Here is a 25714-nt window from a genome sequence, read left to right on the forward strand (position 1 = left end):
ATGTTCGTGATGGATAGAATGCTGAGGGAGGGGGAGGACGAGGAGGGCGTGTGCACGCACGAGAGAAAGTTAGTGCTACCTACAAAGGTTAGAGGATTGTGTGGGTGTAAGGGACTAACAAAGATCATAATTTGATATGAAAGTGGATTCATATATTTGAATAGGATATCATAGTGTTATAAACATATGCATGCATGAATATAGCGGTGATACGCGAGCTGTGGTTTTGCACATGTTATACCATAATGTGATAATGCATGGCGTTTGCAACTCACAGCTAAATGTCGAACAATCTAAACCATACTATACATCGAACAGTCTGACATTTTATTTGAATTTGTGATAATGTGTGGCGTTTGCATCTTACAACTAAATATCGAACAATCTAAACAATACTATATATCAAAAAATCTCACATTTTATTTGGATTTGTGGTAATGTGTGGCGTTTGCAACTCACATCTAAATACTTGTAGGCGTAGGGGGCGGGGTACCATACATTATGTGATAAACACATTATACATATGAGACATGGTTTAGATTATGAAGATCTAGCTAGAGCTTGAAATGTACTGTGATTGGAAATCAACATAAAGTGGATTCAAAAAATCGAGTTCGAGTTCATATAGTACACATAGTTCATATCTAACTCGACAGTAATCATGTGGTGTACTGTGAAGATAATACACAAACGATGGTTTAACTTGACAATAATGATGATTGTAGATCTTATTAAAATAGAGAAACGAATTCAAATGGTTTGACTTCACAACAATCATTATTGTTGATCTTATTCAAATAGAGAAACGAATTCAAATTTAGTTCATACTGAAGCGGTAGTATATACGTTTGGAATGCACGAAAACGTTCATTTGAGTAGCAGGTTGCATGCATTATACACGTAGCGAAATATACTAATTGAACATAACATGAATTCAAAGTTTTGAATGGCATTTGTAGTGCGAATTGATTTGGTATAGTACATGGGACTAGACTCTCTTGTGTGGTGCAAATTGATTTCTTTTTGTTTTTTCGTCGACGGAAGTGCGAATTGATTTGGTACAGTACATGTTAGGCTTGTCCGGAAATTTCAACCCGCACCTTGTTACGCTGAAATATTTAAGATATATCTTTGTCTCATTGTGCTCCGAAAACTCCCTCCATCTCAACCCGCGCCTTGCTATCCCACAATTACAAGGCGCGCGAAAACTCCCACCTCCTGCGAAATCCCGACACGTGAAATGCCCGTGATACCCCTGAACCGAAAGAACCGCCTAGCTCAAATCGGTGGGGGTGCTTTTGTAACTTACCCCACATTTCGGACAAGGGCGTCCCTAAGCCATGGTTCCACACTCCCATCCCATCAGCCCACCCATTCATACACCAACCCGCGCAAACCCGCTAAGCCCCACACCCTCCTCCGTCCACCACCCAGCCGGAGCCTCTTCCCCGACGATGTCGTCCACGGCAACACCTCGACGTGCCTCATCCACCGTACCGAATGAGGATCCGTCGTCGATCTCGTCGTCCCGCCGGTTCAGCCACCCTGTCCTCCACCTCGAAGGAGCTGCCCCGATGTTCCCCACGTCTTTCGCGCCACCTCCATTCCCACACCGTCATCTTCACCTGCACCACCGGAAGACCATCATCATCACCGTTTCCTCGGATGAAGCTGAGGCCTAATCGGCGCCACCAAAGAGGTTGTACACTAATCGCCGCATTTTCTTCTTGATTCGATCTCACAGTGCTGCCGGCGCTCGGTCCCGAGCCGACATGGCGCGGCTCCATCCACGGCGGTGTCGCCGGCCCACTTCCTCCACGGCGTCGCTCCCTCGGCGGTGACGTCCACATTAGTAGGAGTTGCTGCTGCTTTAGCTCTCGCTTGCGCTGCTACTCTGCTCTTGCTCTCGGTCCCCTGCCTGGTCTGCTCTTGCTCTTGCTTGCGATGCTGCTCCGATTTAGCTACACTTCAATCCACTGAATCGACTTTTGGGTCAGTCAATTTTCAGGGGGTGGGGGGCTCGCCGGAGAGACACCCCACTATCTATCTTAGGGTTCAGGGTGGGGACGGTTGTCGCCGGCAGTGGTGGGGCGGTGGCGTGGGGATCACCGTAGAAAAAGCTCGGCACGGGGGGGGGCTAGAGGGATGGCCGGGGCGGCGGCGGACCGGTGGTGGGAAGTGTTTTCCGGGCGGGCGAGGGGGCGCACCGCCGGCCGTGGGTGGCGGGGGGGGGCGATTTGGCCGGTGGTGGCTGGCGGCTGAGGGGGGTGGAGGTTGAAGATGAACTGCTACACGACCAGCTGCCCCGGCTCTCGCACGCGCTGCTACTGCTTTTCTGCTACTAGCGCGTTCAGTTTTTACAGTAAAATTCAGTTTCGACAGGAAAATTCAGTTTCGACAGTTAAGTTCAGTTTCGACAGTTAAATTCAGTTTCGACGGTTAAGTTCAGAGATGAGCGGCTGATGTATTTTACATCTAGCACTTTGTGGTTATGTATTTTACGTCATCTAGCACTTTGTGGTTCTGCAATTTGATTTTCATTTGCTGTGGGTACAATTTTGTATTGTTATGCATGTGACACCAATCGAATTTGGCTGTACTCAATACATATTCTACTAATAGTATGGAAACTCTCAGTTAAGCTGATCAAGATCTTCCTTATGTGTGTTGCAGGGAAACAATGGGAGACACTGCGGTTTACCATCAAGGTTTGTTCAAGCAGGGTCCTTTGGCTAATAGCACATTTTTGTGCAGTTGCAGGAATCATTCTAATATTTAGGTTTCTTACAATTTGGTCTTGCACATGTAGGTCCTGCTGTCAGAGGCTTAAACCCACTGTTCGACCCATTTTGCATATGGGGAAATGAGATGTCCATTAATATCAGTCAAGTCAAGAAACTCAGAAAGATTGTTAGGATGAAGAAACTTGCGATGAATAACAGCAAGATCTTTGTTTGCACAATGAAGAAGACATCAGTCAACTATAGGATGGTACCAACTCTTTTACCTTGTTTTTCCCCTTGCGCCATTTCAAAATTTACAACAGCAATTTATGCATAGCTTTGTTTTCAGTACTTTTCAAAGCAGTTCACCGATGATTACCTCTCAAAACACCTGCATGGTAAAGAGGCAAGGAAGGTATTCATTCATCACCCACGGTACAATATTGAAGTCTTGCTGAAGAGGACGAAGGTTGGGCGGGCAATTATCCATAGCCACTGGACTAAAGTTGCAAGGACATTCAACATCACTGAATGTTCAATATTTGCCTTCCGCTTCTACAGTTTCCCAGATGAGATTCATCTATCTATTTACCGTGTATGGTGCTACTTTCCAAAGGTTTCTGATGCTGCATGTGAAACTTGGTGCTATTGTGTAATGGCGTAACTGAGTGCCGAAGCTATCTGATGTAATTCGATTATGAAATCATGGTTTCTTTTATACGGATATCAAATATCTGACATGTTTTATATGAAATATCAGTTTGATTAGTACATGGAATATCAATAATAGGCTAATTACCCTGCTTATTGGGGTTTTTATTGCAAACGGTTACTCAGACAGCACCGTGGGCGATGAACTCAAACAACCCGCACGGTTTCTAGAAAGTAGGCGTGTTCGATTAACTAACAATCACACACGGCTTCCGGCAGCGAACTGTTTGCGTTAGGCCACCTTGCACAAACGTTTCCACACAAAGAACTTTGTGTGATATACATACCTACGGAAATGTTTTTCTAGGATTCACCATGTGGGATGTACATACCTATGGAAATGATTTTCTGGGATTCACCGTGTGGGATGTACATACCTACGGAAATGATTTTCTGCGATTCACCATGTGGGATGTACATACCTACGGAAATGATTTTCTGGGATTCACCATGTGGGATGTACATACCTACGGAAATGATTGGGATTCGATGACTCACCCGATCGCACATGGCCCTAGCCTGGGTCCCAGGAGGGCCTATCCCCGACGATTTCTGGGTCATGTGGGAAGGACCCCCCTATCGCCCACACTCACTTGGGGACGGCTCCAAATGCGGTCGCGGAAAGGGGTTAAAAACCGTTTGTTTAGCACGTCGATGTACCAGTGTTTATTCCCTATATTTGCACTGGTGGCGAACTTTGATGCCCAGTGGATGTAATATGTGTAATAGCCATGATAGCCTAGCGTAAGTTGCTTTCTTATTTATTTCCTTGTTGTCTTGTTTATTCGTTTGCTTGTAGTCAGTGAAGTTCTTTTCCCGCGGTTTGCTAGTGGCCGCAATAACCTATTTTTTAAAACTAGGCCACAATAACCATGGGCTACATATTTACTGTAGTTACCATGGGCCTCCTATGGGCCGTAGAAACAATGGGCCTTTTAAGGGTCGTAGAAACAATGGGCCTTCTACAGGCCGTAGCATCAATGGGCCTTCTACGGGCCGTATGATCGATCGGCCAAACATGGTCCAATAACAGACCACATTATGGCCCGTAAATGGGCAAGATTTGGAATCGTTCGTTCATGGGCCGACCATAACGGGCCGTCGTTAATCGACCGTATTTGATGACGCTATGAAAATGGCCAATGGATTAATGGGCCGCAAAGGGCCGATTCTAACCATGGGCTGAATTTGGCTCACAAGCAGAAAAGGCTAGTAACGGGCCGTAAGTAACCGAATGCTGGAAATAAGCCCAAGAATAAATGGGCCCTGAGAACGCCGAAAGTTAACACGGGTTGGAAACGGCCCAATTGTATAATGGGTCATTAATGGGTATAAAGCTATACACTGTTCATTGCGGGCCAGATTCACCACGGGCCATTAATGGGCCAAGAGTTACAAATGGCCTCGTATGGGCCGAAAGACATCATGGGCCATACATGGGCCGGAAGTTACAACGGGCTGGAATCATATTGGACGGCCCAGATGAAGCTACTGGGCTTAATTCTGATAGGCCGTAACGGGCCGTGAGTTAGCGGGCCATAAATGGGCTATATACAAACATGTCGTTAACAGGCTTTCCGTGGGCCGGCCCGTTACCTTTTGACCAAGTCAAACGGGCCAGTCTTTTCACCGGAATGGGCCTCTGTTGGGCCGTGCCACATGTCGACCTATCATAGGTGCTTCCTGTCCAATGAATGGATGACATCTGTCCCAACGGTGAGCCAACACGTGTTTCCTCCGGGCAATGCCAATTTTACACGTGGAAAATCCTCATTGGTCCGGGCTGTTAACGAGTTATCGGATCCAAAACCGGACCCGATAGCTTAACGGCGAACCGTTACGGTGGATACCACGTGTCGGTCACCCTTGACGAAAGCACTTCTATGGTGCGCGATTTATCGTCATGGAAGTGGACACTTCCGTGATGATAATTTTGGTAATGTCATGGAACACTTCTACGACAGCACATGTATGACTATCTTGATTCTGTCATAAAATCGTCATGGATGTACATGCATGACAGAAAACGTGGCCTACTGTGACAAACACGTATCATCACGGAAGTGTATTTTTTGTAGTGATAATAGATAGATGCAGTGTATTCTAGACACAGAAAGCCATGTCATATGCACATGTATAACGTATGAACTCAGCAGGTGCAATTTAATCAAAATAGAAGAAATACAGGCTAGACAACATATGCCACATGAAACCAATGATCACACTGTCAACTTAGAGCAAGCACCTGCGATGGTGGAGTACGGGAGATGAACTCATCATGTAGACTTGGGAATTCAACTTCCTATTTTCTGATATTGCCTTATGAAGTCAAAACCACAAGAAGATGAATAAAATTAGCTCTGCATAACTGGTTGATGCATGATACAGACGAACACTACTTTGATGTAAGGCAAGCGCAGGATAGGAGGATTGCATATATACAAAAAAACACAGCATTGCATATTCACACGTACGATATGAGGATGGAATATGTATGAAAAACAGTAAGCAGAAGGCATTTCAACAAAATTAGAAGAAATGAAAGCTAAGCACCATATGAACATGCAACCAATATCACTCTATCAGGTAAAAAGTGTCTCGTCGTAAGTGCCAATTCAAGAAATTAGAAGCAGTACTAGCTAGAAGACAGTGCAAGATGCAACCTACATCACAGTCCCAAGTTAAATGTGTCTTATGGGTAAGTGATCGTTGCAGGTATAAGTTGTAAGCTACGCAGATGCAATTCAACATAATCAGAAGCAATACAAACTAGACATCATACGGAACACACAACCACATATAACAGTTCCAAGTTAGAGCAAGCACCTGTGATGGTGGAGTAGGGGAGATGTGCTCATCATGTACACGTATGTTCTAGAAACAGAAACACATGTCATATTCACAGGCATTATGTGTAAAGTAAGCAGATGCAATTCAACAAAGTTAGAAGCAATACAAGCTAGACATCGTACGCATCATGCAACCACATATAATAGTTCCAAGTTAGGGCAAGCACCTGTGATGGTGGAGTAGGGGAGATGTGCTCATCATCTACACAGCGACGTTGACTGTCCAGCCTTGTGTTGTCTTGCGAATCTTGTTGCGAGGATGGCAGAGTAGAATCTGTAGAGACCCTCTGTTTGAGTTGCTCCGAAGGACCACCATCATCCACTGCCATGCTAATTTCCTTCAGATGTAATGATTTTGCATTGTGATGTCAAACCGATAAGAAAAAGGAATAAAATTCGCTCTTCAGAACTCATTCATGCATGATACTAATGAACACTACTCAGATGAAAGACAAATACATGATGCGATGATGGAATATGTACGTAAAACAGGACGACGTGACCTATTCACACCTATGATGTGGTAACTAAGCAGAAGGCATTTCAACAAATTAGAAGCACTACAAGCTAGACACCATATGAAAGATGCAACCAATATCACTCTGCCAAGTTCAAACTATATGGCGTTTCAACAAATTAGAAGCAGTACATGCTAGTAATCATATGCAAAACACAACCAATATCACAGTGGCGACTTAAAGGTGCCTTATCATAAGTGACTGATGCGGGATATGCAAGAACAGTAGTCTGATGTAAGAACATGGTGTGATTAGATATAGTATGTTCTAGAAACAGGAACACACATCATATTCACAGGCATTATGTGTAAAGTAAGCAGATGCAATTCAACAAAGTTAGAAGCAATACAAGCTAGACATCATACACAACATGCAACCACATACAATAGTGCCAAGTTAGAGCAAGCACCTGTGATGGTGGAGTAGGGGAGATGTGCTCATCATCTACACATCTACGTTGACTGTCTAGCCTTGCGTTGTCCTGCGAATCTTGTTGGGAGGATGGCGGAGTAGAATCTGTAGAGACCCTCCATTTCAGTTGCTCGGAAGGACCACCCAATGCCTTACCAATTTCCTTCTGCTTTATTGATTTTGCATTGTGAGGTCAAACTGACAAGAAGGATGGAATGTGATGAAAAACTGGACGGCTTGACATATTCACACCCATGATGTGGTAACTAAGCAGAAGGCACTTCAACAAATTAGAAGCACTGCAAGCTAGACACCATATGGAAGGTGCAATCAATATCACTCTGCCAAGTTAAAACGGTCTCGTCATAGGTGGCGTTCATCAAACTAGAAGCACTACATGCTAGAAATCATATTCAAGACGCAAACCAACATCACACTACCAACTTAAAGGTGTCCACTACTAGGAAAAGGCCTACTAGTGGCGCACCAGGTTTGCCTACTAATGGCGCACTACTGGTGCGCCACTAGTACCACGCCACTAGTATTTTTTACTAATGGCGCACCACTGGTGCGCCATTAGTATAGGCCACGGTGCGCCATTACTATCTGACTTAGTAATGGCGCACCACATAGAAGTGCGCCATTAGTAACAATTTTTTTTCAAATATTTCAGAAATATTTTTTTCAAAATTGTCAAAAAAAAATTCAATTTTTTTTTCTTAATCTCGGGTCACTATGGCTTAATCTCGGGTCAATATGCTTAATCTCAAGTCAAATCGCACTAAGTGGTCAAACTTCCCGGAAGGTCACCCATCCTCACACTACTCCAGCCCGAGCACGCTTAACTTCGCATTTCTATCCAACCCCAGCACCACCTCACTTAACAACCACTTGCTGATACATCTATCATATCAATCCTATTAAACCTTGTTGATGTCTAGGACTTTGTTCATATTCATGAGTATGATGAAATTTTGAAAAATATTTCAAACTTCCCTGACATATTACGAATCATTTTTTGAAAAAAAATTCCAAAAAAAATTCAAAACCAATATTTTTTCTGTTACTAGTGGCGCACCTAGCAAACGGTGCGCCACTAGTAAGTTTGAATTTTTTTGAATTTTTTTGCCTCCAGATCTTGAAAGCCCAGCATCTTTTTTCTGTTAGATTTTTGAGGATTTTGAAAATGTTTAACGGGGTTCCCCCCCGGTTAAATTCGGATGTATCTTTTCGAGTAGATGATTTTTCATATATAAAACTTTTTAATCCGAGTTCGTATGCAAAAGTTATGCCCATTTTACAAATTCCAGAGAGATTTTGCAAATAAAGTCGAAATTCATATTTGTAAATTTTCCCAACAAATAGACCACATATCACATGGGAAACTTATTTTCTTTTATTTTTTTGACATTTCCATCATTTTCTTTTTTTAACTGAAAAGGCGGTCCACGGGGGGGGGGGGGGGGGGGGGCAAGTTACTAATGGCGCACCGTGGGGGTGGTGCGCCATTAGTAGTTCAACTAGTAATGGCGCACCACCCCCATGGTGCGCCATTAGTAGTTTTCAAAAAAATTGAAACAAAATTTGTAACAAAATTACTAATGGCGCACCGTGGGGGTGGTGCGCCATTACTAGTTCAACTAGTAATGGCGCACCACCCCCACGGTGCGCCATTAGTAGTTTAAAAAACAGGTTGAAAAAAATTGTAACAAAATTACTAATGGCGCACTGTCCTCTAGTGCGCCATTAGTAATTTTGAAAAAAAAATTTACTAGTGGCGCACCGTGGATGTGGTGCGCCATTAGTATTTGGACACTAATGGCACACCAACACATGGTGCGCCATTAGTATATAGTAGTGGCGCACCACATGTGTGGTGCGCCATTAGTGTTCATATTATCTTTAGCCCTTTTCCTAGTAGTGGTCCCATCATAAGTGACTGATGAAGGATACACAAGAAGAGTAGTTTCATGTAAGAACATGGTGTGATAGACAGATATAGTATGTACCAAAAACAGGAAAGCGTGTCATATTCACACGTATCATGTGTAAGCTAAGCAGATGAAGTTTACACTAATTAGGAGCAATAAAGATAGACACCATATGCAACATGCAACCCGATATCACACTTCCAAGTTAGAGCAAGCACCTTGGATGGTGGAGTAGGGGAGCGGAGACTTGGAACTTGTAATGCACTAGCAGTACAAGGAGAATCCGTACAAATGCTCCGTTTACGTTGCTGTAGAGGACCACCATCATCGCCTTCCTTACTCTTTTCCTTCCTCTTTTTTGACTTTGCCTTGTCAAGTCAAACCCACAAGAAAAAGGAATAAAATTTGCTCTTCAAAACTCATTGATGCATGATACTGACGAACACTACTTCAATGTAAGGCAGCCGCATGATAGGAGGATGGAATATGTATGAAAAACAGGACTGCATGACATATTGACATGTATGATGTATAAACTATAAACTAAGCACAAGGTGTTTGAACTTGTTAGAAGCAATGCAAGCTAGAAACCAAATTAAAAGGGTGGCCTAACAAATGTATTTGACCAAATTAGAAGCAGTACATGGCAACATGCTAAAAATAATATGCAATATGCAACGAATAAAGGTGTCTCATCGTAAGTGATTGATGCAGGATACAGAAGATAGGTAGTTTCATGTAAGAACATGGTTAACACATAGATGTAGTGTGTACCAAAAATAGGAAGGCATGTCATATTCACAGGTATAATGTGTAAACTAAGCAGATGCAATTTACCCTAATTAGAAGCATTACAAGCTAGACACCATATGCAACATGCGACCACATATCACACTACCAAGATAGAGCAAGCACCTGCGATGGTGGTGTAGGGGAAGTGGGGTCTTCAAGTATAGAGCTACGTTCAATATCTTCATTTAGGCTTGCTGTTTCTTGAGAATCATGTGGAGAGGATGAAGCTGCACTCTTTATAAGAGTAACGCGTCTCATACTAACCCACGGGCGTGACTGTCTCATCATAAGCGATAGATGCAGGATACACAAGAACAGTAGTTTGATGTAAGAACATGGTGTGATAGGCAGATGTAGTATGTACCAAAAACAGGAAGGCGTGTCATATTCACATGTATAATGTGTAAGCTAAGGAGATGCAATTTAACAAATTAGGAGCAGTACAAGCTAGGCACCATATGCAACATGCAACCAGATATCACACTGCCATGTTAGAGCAAGCACCTGGGGTTGTGGAGTAGGGGAGATGAGATTTGGAACTTGCACCACAGTAGGAGTAGCAGGAGAATCTGCAAAGATCATACGTTTCGGTTGCTCCAGAGGACCACGATCATTCCGTGCATTCGTCCTTTTAAATTTTGCCTTGTCAAGTAAACAGACAAGAGAAAGGAATGAAATTCGCACTTCCAAATTCGTTGATGCATGATACTAACGAACACAACTTCTATGTATGGCAACCACATTAAAGGAGGATGGAATATGTACGAAAAACGCTAAGCAGAAGGCATTTCAACAAATTGGAAGCAATGCAATCTAGACACCATATGAACGATCCAACCAAAATCACTCTACCAAGTTAGATGTGTCTCATTATAAGTGGCACTTCAACAAATTAGAGGCAATACATGTTTGAAATGATATGCAAGATGCAACCAATATTACACTGTCAACTTGAAGGTGTCTCGTCAGAAGTGATTGATGAGGGATACACAGGAAAAGTAGTTCGATGTAAGAACATGGTTAATAGAAAGACGTAGTATGTACCAAAAACAGGAAGGCATGTCATATTCACAGGTATAATGTGTTAACTAAGCATATGCAATTTACCCTAATTAGAAGCATTACAAGGTAGACACCATATGCAACATGCAACCACATATCACAGTGCCAAGTAAGAGCAAGCACCTGCGATGGTGGTGTGGGGGAATTGTGGTCATCAACTAGAGAGCTATGTTGACTATCTTCATTTAGCCTTGCTGTTTCTGGAGAATCATGTGGGGAGGATGACACTACACTCTTTGAACGAGTAGCCCATCTCACAGTAACCCACTGGGGTGATTGTCTCATCATAAGTGATTGATGAGGGATACAAAAGAGCATTAGTTTGATGTACGAACATGGTTAATAGACATATGTAGTATGTATCAAAAACAGGAAGGCATGCCATTATCAAATGTATAATGTGTAATGTAAGAAGATGCAATTTAACCAAATTGGAAGCAATACAAGCTAGACACCATATGCAACATGCAACCACATTTGACAGCGCGAAGTTAAAGCAAGCACCTGGGATGGTTGTGTGTGGCAATTGAGATCATCAACTATAGAGCTACGTTTACTGTCTCCATCTGCTGACACTGCACCCTTTAGAGCGCTCAAACGCTTAGTGCATATCTTCGAATTACACTGGAGCGACTTCTGTCTTTTCTTTTTTGTATTCATCAACACTGCGTCAGAGTCTGAAATACCCATGCATAAAAAAACAATAGTTTGAGTATGGGTGAAGTTTGTGCACAAGTAGTACAGTGTAAAGGTAGCAGATAGCAGGTCGGTGATAAATAAATGACGGGAGACATATGATAGCTCTACAACATGCATGGCACACAAAATTACTAGATTCTAGGATTTTGAAATATGAGCACATGAATGGCTGGAAAATGCAGATGCTCCTCCAGCACACCACAAGGTGTGGTCCTATGAAAATAACAGTCGACTGAAAACAAATAGGCCAGTCCATTTGAAAGAGACCGAGAAGAGGTGTCTAGAGGGGGTGAATAGACTCTAAGAAGAAAAGTTGCAGTTTTTAATTTCCTTAAGTTGATGTGGAGTTTTGGCACAAGTTTAAACATTCACAATACATATCAAGCAAGCATGGCAAGAGTATATGAGTAGCGGAAAGTAAAGCATGCAAGTTGCAAGAATGTAAAGGGATGGGATTGGATTGTGCAAACGCAATTTGGAGACATGGAGATTTTTTATCCGTGGTTCCGACAGGTGGTGCTATCGTACATCCACGTTGATGGAGACTTCAACCCACGACGGGTAACAGTTGCACGAGTCCACGGAGGGCTCCACCCACGAAGGGTCCACGAAGAAGCAACCTTGTCTATCCCACCATGGCCGTCGCCCATGAAGGACTTGCCTCACTCGGGTAGATCTTCACGAAGTAGGCGATCTCCTTGCCCTTACAAACTCCTTGGTTCAACTCCACAATCTTGACGGAGGCTCCCAAGTGACACCTATCCAATCTAGGAGACACGACTCTCCAAGAAGTTACAAATGGTGTGTTGATGATGAACTCCTTGCTCTTGTGCTTCAAATGATAGTCTCCCCAACACTCAACTCTCTCTCATAGGATTGGATTTGGTGGAAAGATGATTTGAGTGGAAAGAAACATGGGGAAGGCTAGAGAACAAGATTTATGTGGTTGGAATGGAATATCTTGACCTCAACACAAGTGTAGGTGGTTCTCTCTCAGAAAATGTATGTTGGAAGTGTAGGCATGTACTGATGGCTCTCTCCACGAATGAAGAGTGGGTGGAGGGCTATATATAGCCTCCACAAAAAATCTAACCATTACACACAATTTACCAAACTCGGTGGGACCGAATCGTTAAACTCGGTCAGACCGATTTAGTTCATAATGTGACCGTTAGGATTTTCGGTGGGACCGACATGTCAACTCGGTGACACCGATTTCGTTAGGGTTAGGGCATAACGTAATCTCGGTGAGACCGATTACACAAACTCGGTGAGACCGATTTTGGTAATAGACAAACAGAGAGTTGGTCAGGCAAACTCGGTGGGACCGATTCGCTCATCTCGGTTGGACCGAAACGTTACGAAGGGGTGACAGAGAGTTTGCATTGCAATCTCGGTGGGACCGATTGCATATTTCAGTGAGACCGAAATTATTGCAAATAGGTAACAGAGAGTTTGCAATCCCATCTCGGTGATACTGAGATCCCTATCGGTGAGACCGAATTGATTAGGGTTTCTGGCAGTGGCTATGTCAATTAAACTTGGTGGCGCCGGATAGATAGTTTCGGTCGGGCCGAGTTTGACTTTTGGTTTGGGACATATGTGGATGTGAGAAAGTGGTTGAGGGCTTTGGAGCATATCACTAAGCACTTTGAGCAAGCAAGCCATTAAGCAACATTGTCGGCTTTCTGGGAATGGGGGTCCCCAGACTTGCCTGCTTGCGGCCCACGGCGTGGCTAAGCCAGGAGGCCGTACAGCCCATCTTCATCAACAAGGCATCCAAGACCCTCGCGAGGGGCCAAGCCTCGCAAGGGGGACGACGCAAGACCTCCTCAGGAGTGGCCTAGTCAGGCAGGCTCACGAGGAGCGGAGATATCAAGGCGGAGCAAACCTCACGAGGCTCTCGTGACGTGAGCCGTGACGATTGACACCAGGCGGGCGCCAGGCGGGCGCCAGCACGCACAACGTCCTTGTTTCCTCTTTGGTGCTAAGCAAGCAGGCGCAGGCGAGGAGTACCGAGGCATCAGGAAAATGTTGCTATATCGGTGCAACGAGACCAAGACCAGGAGGACGGCAAGACGGAGGTCATCGTGGAGCCCAAGACGGCGTCACCATCAGAGCCTTTTGCAGGCGAAGACCACTTTTGTCAGGATAGCTTGTACTAGCTGTCCCCCTTCAAATTTTCCTGCCGTTGTTGGCTCCCTTCCCACTCAATATTTGGGAAGAGGACCAGGGCCTATATAAGTAGAGCTAGCCACCACAGTGGGGAGGAGGGCAGTTCACCCAGCTCTCACCCGCTAAGTCACCAAGCTCAAGAACACCTCAACCTCAGGAGGCTGTTCTTCCCTCTGTACTGTTCATCATCAGCCCAAGAGGCAATCCACCACCACCACACTGGAGTAGGGTATTACACCACAACGGTGGCCCGAACCAGTATAAATCCCGTGTCTCTTTGTGTCGTGAGTTCGTCGAGTTCGTCCGCGAGATCTTAGCGAGCTAGGGCGTAGATTGGTAGGAGGGAAAGACTTCGCGCGCACCCCAGTTTTCGAATCTTAAGGGTTTGCCGGAACCCAACGTCCGACATTTGGCGCGCCAGGTAGGGGTGCGCCGGAGCTTCTTCTCCGCCAGTCGACTTGCCGACGCTCCGCGATGAAGATGTCCGGCGACCCAAGAGCTGACTCCGACCGCTGGGCGTCCTGGCCGGCCCGAGCGACGACACCCGCCCATGGAGACCTCAACCCCGCGTGCCAGGCGGCGCGGGTGTCGTCCAACGCTGCGGTGCGTGGGCGGCGCGGCTAGGTGTCGTCCACCCCCACCCCACGACAGGTACGAGCCGCTGCAAGGGCAGCAAGCCACGCCACGGCGACGGCACCACACTCGCGGCGAGAGCAGGCAAACATGCGGGCGGCACTCACCGTGGCAAGGGAGCTGTTGTGGTGCCAGCTGCTAGAGAGCGGCCGGGACGCACTGCTGGAACGCGTTGCAGAGCTGCTGGACGCTGTGGCCTCGGGAGCGCTGCCTTTCTGCTATCGACTCCCTTCACAGGCCGTTGCGGGAACTCATGGCGGGCCTCGCCGCACCCACGCGCCGGCGGGCGCGCATGGGGGCTTCGTCGACACCAGCATGGCCGGCGGCGCCGGAGGCCCCGCCGCCCCCGCACCGCCCGCAACAAGCACGGGCACAAGCGTCGCCCCCCATGGTCCCGGTGAGATGCCACGCTACTACCCATAGGACGCCATGTTGGGCCGGGCAACATGGAGTGTGGGGCACTACGGCGAGGTGTTCGGGGTAACAGCCCCGGAAGCCTACGTGCCCCGCATGACGGACCAGGAGTACACACCGGAGGACGACCCCGTCTCGTTCATTGGAGAAGATTGGGAAGAGGGGGCGCTAGGAGTCGAAGCCTTCCAGGAGCCGCCGGGGAACCACCACGACCGCGTGTGCAACGACCACTACATGGTACCTCTAATCCCTCAGGAGCAAGCTTACGCTAACCATGAGTCGCAGGAGGAACAGATCACCACAACGGCCGGCGGCCCCAGCTCGGCGGCCTCCCTGCCGGCAGGGGATCGCGTTGGGGGCTGCAGGAGAGGGATCGGGAGCCAGGCCCCTCCCCACGACGCGCGAAGCCTGGGGATACCCGGAGGTAGGCCCTCTGCCGGGGAGGCTTCGACAACCCTTCGCCCGGCAGAGGACCTGTGGTCGCCGAGGGCACCGCTGGCGTCCTCTTTCCCTCTTTTGTGCCGTCCTGGCGACCGGTCGGCTCAAAGGAGGTCAAGGGTGGCGCAAGGCGGGGCCCTCGTCTGGCGATATGAAGCAAGGCCAGTACCTGTGAAGAAGGCCCAGGGCATGTGAAGCTCGCCGCCTGTGACACTCTCACGTAATAATGAGTTGGGCTTGTACACGCCCCGGAGTCTCAGGAGCGCCGGCCTCAGGCCCTAGGGCTCCCACCCACACCTAGTGGCAGCACGTAGCTCCGCACTGGTGAGAAGACTTGAAGACCGGAAGACTAGACTAGGTGTCGGACGTGGCCTTTTGCTTTGGATCTCTCTTTCTGTAGCTTTGCTTTCTGGATCTGGATTTAAGTTGAAGCCGATTTTTTATCAATGCGCGCGGGGGGTGCCTTTTCTCGTTCGAGCAATTTCTTGCCTTCTGGATCTCGTTTTGTCTGGGACTCACGTCCATCGCCTTTCCCTCACGAGCTCCTCGCGAGCTGGACCGCACGAAGCGCACGCTTGTCAAGCGCGCGCCAGCGCTGCGGCTGGTGCTCACCCCTTGCGGGGCCCCCTCAGACGGGATGATAAGCTCCGTAGGATTCTCAGAAACTCGTCGCTTCACGACCCAGCTCGAAGCTGGCGCTGGCTAAGGTAAACCACAATGGAAAACTCACCCCCGGATTCACGGGTTCATGAGGACACATACTCACGTCGCATGGGAAAGTAAAAACTGCAATCTGCTTACATGAGGGGCTCCCCCTCTCAAAATGCTCTTACAAGTCTTCCAAGGGCCATGCCTGAGTTTTGTGTACAGGGTGAAACGACAGGAGGACATGGGATCAGCCAGAAATGTCACTCGCTACATCACCCGCGGACGCATCACTCGCATCGTCGTCGTCTTCATCGGCATCGTCGACGCCGTCGGCGACGCCCCCATCACCGTCGTCAACCACGTTGCCTTCGCCTGCGACGACCACCACCGCGTCATCCTCCGAAGTTAAGGCCCTAACCAGCACGTCCACATTGTCCTCAACCCAACGTGCCAGGTCACCCCGGATGGCCGTGGGTATGGGGGCGATGGCGGCGTCGAAATCGAAGTTGGGGTCGTCATTCAGAAGGTGGCTGAAGACACGGGAGAAAGCGCGCTCAAGCAGGCCACGCCCCCTTTCCTCCACAAGCTGGCGAGCTCTGGCAGATCAAGCCTCCAGGCGTGTCACCACCTCGGTGAAGAAGTTCAGGTGGCTGGCATAGTCATTCGAGTGAGGGGCCAGCACATCCAAGTCGCAAATATGGCCCAGGGCGATATTGGCCCTGTTCCGGAGATCCTGAAGCATAGGGGCATGCTCGTGCTCCAGAGTTCGTCGTTGGAGCACTTCCTCCGTGTTTTTCCGTGCGACGGCCTCAGTGTCATCAACCCGCCTCCGAAGGGAACGCAGCTCAAACGCGGGCGGAGGCCAAGTCCGCCTGCGCCGTAACTAGGGCGGCGGCCATGGCTTCCGCGCGCCTCTCAGCCTCATCCAACCTGGGCCTGAGGGCAGTGGCCCTGCCCGCATCCTCCGTACCTGCGAGCTTCAGCTTCAGCTCGTATCTACCCTCCAGATCTGCATGAACCTCGGCCAACCGGCGACTGACCTCCTTCTCGACTCTGGCCTCGCGAGTCCCGACGGCATCTTCTGCTTGAGCAACTTGACACTCCTTCGTCTCCAGTTGCTCGAGCTCGAGGCTGCGCTCCACGGCTTCCTGGGCCAGCGCCTCATCGTGCTTCAGGACCTCCTCTTCCTCCGCGGGCGTCCCCCTCAGCGATGCAAGAGCGGCCCTGTGCGCCTCCACCTGCTGCTCAAGGGATGCGCTCCAGGCCTAGAGCTCCCACGCGCGCTCCTCTGCAGCTTCGCGACGGCGGTCAGCCTCGCGAGCCTCTTCCAAGGCTCGCGAGCGAGCCTCATGGGCAACCTTGAGGGACGCCTCGGCCTTCGCATTCTCAAGGTCGCGCTGATAGCGACCGAAGTTGATAGCCACCCTCAGCTTGCGCGGCTCCTCCACCAGCCGGAGACCTTTAGCCTCAAGGCGCGAGTCGACACCCGCGAGCTGTTCACCAAGTCGACTCATCGCACCCATCGCCTCCTGGAAGAGCTCGTGACGAACTACGCTCTGCCCGCGCTCGAGCTCGAACGCTCGGCCCACCTCGTCCTCCACCTCCGGGGCAGCGGGCGGGGCGCCAAGTGGCGCGCCACCCCCGGTAGGGGGCTGGGGGTTGACGCCGCACCAGACATCAGCCAGTCCTCGCGAGGAGCCCGAGCCGATCGGGGCTCACTGCTCGAAGAGGAGCCGAAGATCGAAGCCAACCAGCTGCTGTCCATGAGCAAAGGAGGAGTTTTGGGCACGCCCGCCAAGCTCCATGCCAAACCGTGGGGGAGGGGTGGCCAAGCCGGGGGCTCAGCGCGCCATGAAGGCGGAAACGCTCCCCCGACCGGCCCTGCTCCAGGGGCGGCAGGCAGACTAGGAGCGCGCAGGGCCGATGGGGGAGCTGGTGAAGGAGGAGGCCGCTTCTCAGAAGACGCAACAGCTTCAACGGAAGGAGCCCTGAAGGACAGACGTCAGGATAAGGAGACTACATGCAAGAAGCCATGACAATAAGACACTTAGGCGTCAATGGCGATGTACTTTTGTCGCTTCAACGGCCCGAAGATATTGCTGCCGCTAGGGGATCATTTCCTCTTGCGGAGCTCCTTGAAGTCCACACAAATACGACCGAAGCGCTGGACGTGACGGCCGGTGCGCGACAGGGCCGAAGAAGAGCTTGGAAGGGTGACTTCAGGGGTGCCCAGTAGCGGCGAACAGCCGGACACCGTCTCACCACAACCTCCGAGGCTCCTGGAGCCTTGGCCTCGAGAGCCACATGCCGCGTCTCCTCGGTGACCGATGCCTCAGGAGGGCGGTTCCAGGCCCCCGAGGACGACGCCCCAGGGTCACCACTCGGCGTGTGCTCCTCAGCACTCGAGTCACCGGCCCCCGCCGGAGCTCGCCCTCCCGCACCTTCACCAGGGGCGAGCTCGGCACCGGCGGTGAAGAAGGTAACCACGACGCCGGGGTTCTCGCGGGACCTCACGAGGCCGATTGGGCGCAGCCCCCACTCGTCAAAGGAAGGCATGCTCGCGGCAAATACGGCTTTGTTCTCGCAGTGGTACAACAGGCAGCTATTCCTGGGCATCTCATCCGGCAGAGGGACACCTGATAGGACCACGAGCACCGTTTGCCGCGTCACAAGAGGAAGCCCCTTCTCCTGAAACCTCATGTGGTCATGGCTGCGGAGCAAGTCCCACATCTGGCGGGAGTGGCGCTGAAGTGGAGCGACTCGACGCTTGACGAACTCCTTCACCACCATGGGCACAGTCACGCCGAGGTCCTTCGACCACCTCAGCCTGGCCCAGACGGGGGCAAGGCGGGGGCTCGTGAGCTTCTGATGGCCCCAGTCGGAGTTTGGAACAGCAGGCCCCGCCGGAACTTGGAGCAGAGGGCTAAGCACGCCGGCGTCAACAAACACCCATCGTATGCGGGACTTACTCGTGGATGGAGCAAGCTCGAAGTCAATCCCCGCGCCCGCGGTCGCGGCCACGGCCTGGAAGCCCACGCACCCCGAGCTCTGCCGGGGCCCGGTCAGATGCAATGAGAAGAAATGGCGAAGCAGAGCCACGGAAGGAGCCATGCCCACCATGGCCTCGCACAAGAAGGCGAAGACGGCAAGGAGGGTCACAGATTGAGAGTCAAGATGAAGCATGTGGATCTGATAATGCTCGAGCACCGCGTTGAAGAAGGCGGAGAAGGGAGGAATCAAGCCAGCCCAGAGGGCATCAATGAAGATCAGGACCTCAGTGGCTGCCCGATCCATGCGAGGGCGGGACGCGGGCCAAGCCACCGTCTCTCCCCACTCGTTGAAGCTGGAGGCAAGCATGGGGTGAACCTTGTCCATGGCCTCGTCGTTGAGCACCCGAGGCCGGCCAAGCGCAGGCTCAAAGGGCGGAGGCGCTGTTGGCAAAGACAAAGGTTTCTCCCCCTTTTCAGCCTGTTTCGGCGCCATGGCGATGAAGCAGGCGGAGCGCAAGTCAGATTGGAAGGGCAAAGTAGGGCCTCAAGGAAGCAAGGAGAATGGAGGAGCCGGGCGTGGGCGAAGGAAGAATAACTGTGCGAGAGGCGGGGGCCGCATAGCCAGGCGGATTCAAGGGCAGCGTGGGGAAGCAGAGACGCCCACGTCCAATCAACTGCCATGCGTCAACCGAGGCCGCAGGCTTTTGGGGCCCGTGGTGCTCCGTACTTGACCTTGGCTTCGCCGCGAAGCCAAGCCCGAGCGCACCTTGGGCCCGGGGGCTACTATCGGCGTTCTGGGAACGGGGGTCCCCAGACTTGCCTAACTGCGGCCCACGGTGTGGCTAAGCCAGCAGGCCGTACGTCCCATCTTCATCAACAAGGCATCCAAGACCCTCGCGACGGGCCAAGCCTCGCGAGGCGGACGACACAAGACCTCCTCAGGAGTGGCCTAGTCAGGCAAGCTCAGGAGGAGTGGAGATATCAAGGTGGGGCAAACCTCACGAGGCTCTCGTGACGTGAGTCGTGACGATCGACACCAAGCGGACGCCAGGCGGGCGCCAGCGCGCACAGCGTCCTTGTTTCCTCTTTGGTGCTAAGGAAGCAGGCGCAGGCGAGGAGTACCGAGGCATCAGGCAAAGGTTGCTATATCAGTGCAACGAGACCAAGACCAGGAGGACAGCAAGACGGAGGTCATCGTGGAGCCCAAGACGGCTTCACCACCAGAGCTTTTTGCAGGCGAAGACCACTTTTGTCAGGATAGCTTGTACTAGCTGTCCCCCTTCAAATTTGCCCGCCGTTGTTGGCTCCCTTTCCCGCTCAATATTTGGGAAGAGGACCAGGGCCTATATAAGTAGAGCTAGCCACCACAGTCGGGCGGAGGGCAGTTCACCCAGCTCTCACCCGCTAAGTCACCAAGCTCAAGAACACCTCAACCTCAGGAGGCTGTTCTTCCCTCTGTACTGTTCATCATCAGCCCAAGATGCAATCCACCACCACCACACTGGAGTAGGGTATTACACCACAACGGTGGCCCGAACCAGTATAAATCCCGTGTCTCTTTGTGTCGTGAGTTCGTCGAGTTCGTCCGCGAGATCTTAGCGAGCTAGGGCGTAGATCGGTAGGAGAGAAAGACTTCGCGCGCACCCCAGTGTTCGAACCTTAAGGGTTTGCCGGAACCCAACATCCGACAAACACCTCATCCCCTCTTAATAGTAACTGCTTTCCTATGGACTCAATGTGATCTTGGATCACTAAAATAGAAAATGTAGAGTCCCGAGCTTTGAGCTTGAGCCAATCCTTTGTCCTCCGCAACTTGAAGAGGTTCCACATCCTCTAGTCCATGCCACTTCATTGTTGAACTTATCTGAAACATACTAGGTAGAAGCATTGGTCCAATAAGAGATATGTTGACATTAATTACCAAAACCACCCAGGGAGCACTTGTGCTTTGAATTTCCCCATTTTTGGTAATTGATGACAACATACATCAAAGCTTTAGATAAAGACATAGGGAACAAAAAGTAAAGCTTTGCAAGGACATGTAACATGCATAGGCTCCCCCTACATGTATGCAATCATGTGAATATGGAACATAAGAGCATATGAGTGCATAATCATGACAGAGCAAGCAATGAGTTACATGTATCTTGGCTATATGCATCAGAGCAAATGATGTAAATATGGGAAATGTACCTTCATGCTCATGAGTTCTTGCAAACAGTATGTACAACAGAAAGAAATCCTCATACACATGACTGTGATGCATATACTTACCTTGTGGTCTTGAGTTGCCTTAGGAAGAAGTGAACCTGAGTAAACAAGGTTAGATAACACAGATACACCTACTAGCCAGAGCAAACAAAAGAAACCACAAGAATACCAAGACTGGGATGACATGTAGAGAGTAAGTACTGAGTACTCTATTGGATATAGACATGTACCCAAAGGTAAGGATGTGCAATGAATTCAAGAATTTCCTTCCCTTAGATGTCTTGCTCCCCCTGAGTCTAGCATGGGATACTGGGAGAAGATAGGGAACAGAAAAACAGAGCAAAGACAAGAAACAGAGCTAATGCAAACAATCAAATATGAACATGTCTTTCCCCTCTTAAAGACATGTGACTTCTCTCCTCTTGAACACCAAGCATCTAGGGTTTCTATAAAAATGATTAAGATTTTGATGTGATCTCTCTCCCCCCCCCTTTGACATCAATTTCCAAGAAGGGTTCTTCTGGATTTTTGTTTCAAATAATTTGGTCCTTGAGTCACAGAGCAAAGCAGCAAGTCGAATGTGATGCTGGTAGAGGACAAGAATCATTGAGTGCAGCTGGAGTAAAAAGAATGCAGGAACAAGCGGCAAACTGTCTTTTCTGCAGTTAAATCGGTAGCACCGAGTTGTGCGATTCGGTGGCACCGAAAGAATTCGGTTGGACCGAAGAAAACAAACCGGCGTGACCGAGTTCATCACAGTGAAAGCACTTGCCACCTCAGCTCACTAGAAAATTAAGATCTCACAAGGATTTGCAAGGAATTAGCTGAAAGATTTGCAATGAATTGGATGCAGGGAATGCAGAACAGAACAAAGAAAAAGAAAATAAAAAGATCTAGATGAATTTTTATTTTTGAAAGGGGAAACAAATTTGCATGAGACAAATGCAAGAGCACGGAGAAACACAAGAGAACTTCATCTAGAATTGGTCGGTGACAAAGTCACCTATGTTAGAGTATATTGACTTAGGAGTCAAGTGAGGTCACTTGATCATTGGTCATGCTCATCATTTAAGCTCAAAATGGGATTACCATTTTTCGTTTAAGCATCTTGATGTATTCACATCTTGTTGAGTTGCTTTGACCCATGACTTGGAGCAAAGCTTATCTAAGATGGAATAACATACCTTGGGTGGTGGTGTAGAACCTGATCATGTAGTTGAACTTATGTGAGTTGCTCAAGGTTGATGTAGCTTATCAAGATTTGGGAGCACCACTTGGAATTTGAGTTCATCTACCTACATGGGTTAGTCTTGCAAGGAAGAGCACTTGTGTATCCAAAATGACAATCATAAGACTTAATATAGAATTGTCAAAGGATATGTTTGAAGGGTTTCATGCTTCCTTGTCTTCAACCACCATTGTGTAGAGACTTCGTGATGTACAAATTGCTCAAGATGTGAGTGGGTTGCAATCTCATAGATTTAGATTCATCCAAGTACATACAAGGGTTAGATAGCTTGCAAGGGTGCGAATATATCCAAGACATGTAAGTAGCAACACGAAAGAAATATCAAGGGTTAGTCAAAGGCTAATGCCTTGCATGTATCCAAATGGAGTTCCTACTCCAAGTTTGAAGCATCAATGATGTTCAATTCACCTCTCAAACGACAAAAGACTTTATCATCAAGCGGTTTTGTGAATATATCCGCCAATTGCTTATCAGTGCGAACATGCTTAAGATCAGTGTCCCCTTTGGCAACGTGATCTCGAATGAAATGATGACAAACTTCAATATGCTTAGTTCGAGAATGTTGCACGGGATTGTGAGAAATCTTGATAGCACTTTCATTGTCACAAAGCAATGGAACATGTTTCACATATATCCCATAGTCTTTAAGAGTTTGGGTCATCCAAAGTAATTGAGCACAACATGAACCAGCGGCAATGTATTCCGCTTCGGCGGTGGATAACGATACCGAGTTTTGTTTCTTGGAGGACCAAGACACAAGAGATCTACCAAGAAATTGACATGTACCCGAAGTGGACTTTCTATCAACCTTGTCTCCGGCATAGTCCGAATCAGAGTAACCAACAAGATCGAAAGAAGACCTCTTAGGATACCAAATGCCAAGATTTGGTGTGTGTATTAAGTATCTCACTATCCTTTTCACAACCTTAAGATGACATTCTTTGGGGGCCGCTTGATATCGTGCACACATGCACACACTTAGCATAATATCGGGATGAGAGGCACATAGATATAATAATGAACCAATCATGGAGCGGTAAACCTTTTGATCAACCGGTTCACCATCTTTGGTCAAATCAAGATGTCCACTAGTAGGCATGGGTGTATTCATACCTTTGCATTCTTGCATATTGAACTTCTTGAATAAGTCCTTGGTGTACTTTGTTTGAGAGACAAAGGTACCTTCCATAGTTTACTTGATTTGCAAATCGAGAAAGAATTTGAGTTCACTCATCATAGACATCTCAAACTTCTCCGACATTAGCTTTCCAAACTTCTCACTAAAGTGAGGGTTAGTCGAACCAAATATAATATCATCAACATAGATTTGGCACACGAATAATTCTCCATTAACCCTTTTAGTGAAAAGATTAGAATCTATTTTTCCAATTTCAAAGCCTTTTTCAATAAGGAACTTGGTCAAACATTTATACCATGCTCTAGGAGCTTGTTTAAGACCATAAAGAGCTTTGTGAAGTTTGTAAACATGATTAGGTTTCTTAAGATTGACAAAGTCGGGAGGTTGCTTAACATAAACTTCCTCCTCAATTTCACCATTTAGAAAAGCACTTTTAATGTCCATTTGGTACAAGGTGATATCATGATGATTAGCATAAGCAAGTAAGATGCGAATGGACTCAAGTCTAGCAATAGCGGTGTCGTGGAATTGTCACAGCAGATGTCCTAGGGTGAGGACTTAGTCGTGAGGCCAGCGCATCTATGTAGTAGCTTGAGAGGGGTTGAGCGGAATCAAGAGACGCAACACAAGACGAGGATTTAGACAGCTTCGGGCCCCGGGAAACATCATCCGGTAATAAACCTACATGCTGTTTGAGGCTAGATCTCATTACGCTCATGAGGGAGTCGCCGTAAACCGGCTCTCCTCTAATTGTGTCTAGCCCTAGAGATTATTGATTGTTGCATGTCCCTCTTTGGGGAGCACTGCCCCTCCTTATATATGTTGAAGGGGCGGGTTACATGTGGAGTCCTATTAAGATTAGGACTAGTCTATCTCTAATACAAATCGGATACAAGTCCAGGTCTTAACTCCTTGTAAGACAAATATTCCACACGCCTTTCCTTGTAAACCGACCCACCATAGTATGAACCGGCCTTCATGAACCGCCCGTTGGGCCACCGGGTCTTGTCGCTCCTCTGACCCGCCTGTCGGATTACCAATGAATCGTAAACCGCCAGGTCCAAACGGGTCGCCAGTGGATCGTCAATTCTCAACCGGGTCTCAAGTAAACCGCAAAGTCCAGCCGGGTTATACTTCCGGCCGGTTTACACCGCGGGGTATATCCCCGACATTAGCCCCTAGTTTAATTTGGATTTATCCATGATAAACTGATCCTGTAAAACAAACACAAGAACAAATTTGACAGGTTGTGCTCCGGGTTAAGAATTCTTGTAGACCGGCACCTAATCATCCTTAAGTCCTTATCATTTCCTCCTTCTAGAAAATCTGGGTCAATAGACCAGCTTCATAATCAATTTACTTGTAGAATAAATATTGTAAATAAAGAATCCATTTGAATCCGCCTTCAATGCGCTGACTTGACAAAAATATTAGTCTTCAAATATTCAACTGATATCCACCGGTTTGAAAATGTAGAACTTGTCGGTTTATCATTGTCAAAATTGTTGGTTTATAAATATTCATGGCACTGGGTCATAATTGTTGTCGACACCGGGTCATGTAATTGATCTTCCTGATTTGCTCAAAACTAATAAACTGAAGACATTCCTCCTTTATATGCATAACACCTGTAGCCCCCAAGTCTTTAGAGGAGAACATAGTGATAACTTAAGACTTGCTCCAATAAGTGTTTTCAACCTTGAAGAAATCCGGTTTGTTCATCTCAATCATATAAACTGAATACTCCATATATGTAGCCCCCAAGTGCCAGGTTGTCATGCTTGCAGCAACCTGGGACTTGTAATTGCTTATAAAAACTTCAATCAGTGTAGCCCCCAAGGGCCGGGTCATTATGCAATAATGAGCAGGGACTTTGTAAATATAATCATGTAGATTTTAGCAGTGATGTGTAGCCCCCAAGGGTCAGCTCATTATGATATGATGAGTCAGGTCTTCATTAAGATTAGTAAAAATGACTTTGCATTAGCCCCCAAGTGTCATGGTGCATGCTTGCAGCGACATGAGACTAGCATGTAATCTCAATTTGAATAATGTAGCCCCCAAGTGCCGGGTTGTAAGCCTGCAGCGATTCGGGACTATTCCTTCCATTGTAGAATAAATC

The sequence above is a fragment of the Aegilops tauschii genome, chromosome 5, assembly GCF_002575655.3.
Source record: "Aegilops tauschii subsp. strangulata cultivar AL8/78 chromosome 5, Aet v6.0, whole genome shotgun sequence".
NCBI lineage: Eukaryota > Viridiplantae > Streptophyta > Magnoliopsida > Poales > Poaceae > Aegilops > Aegilops tauschii.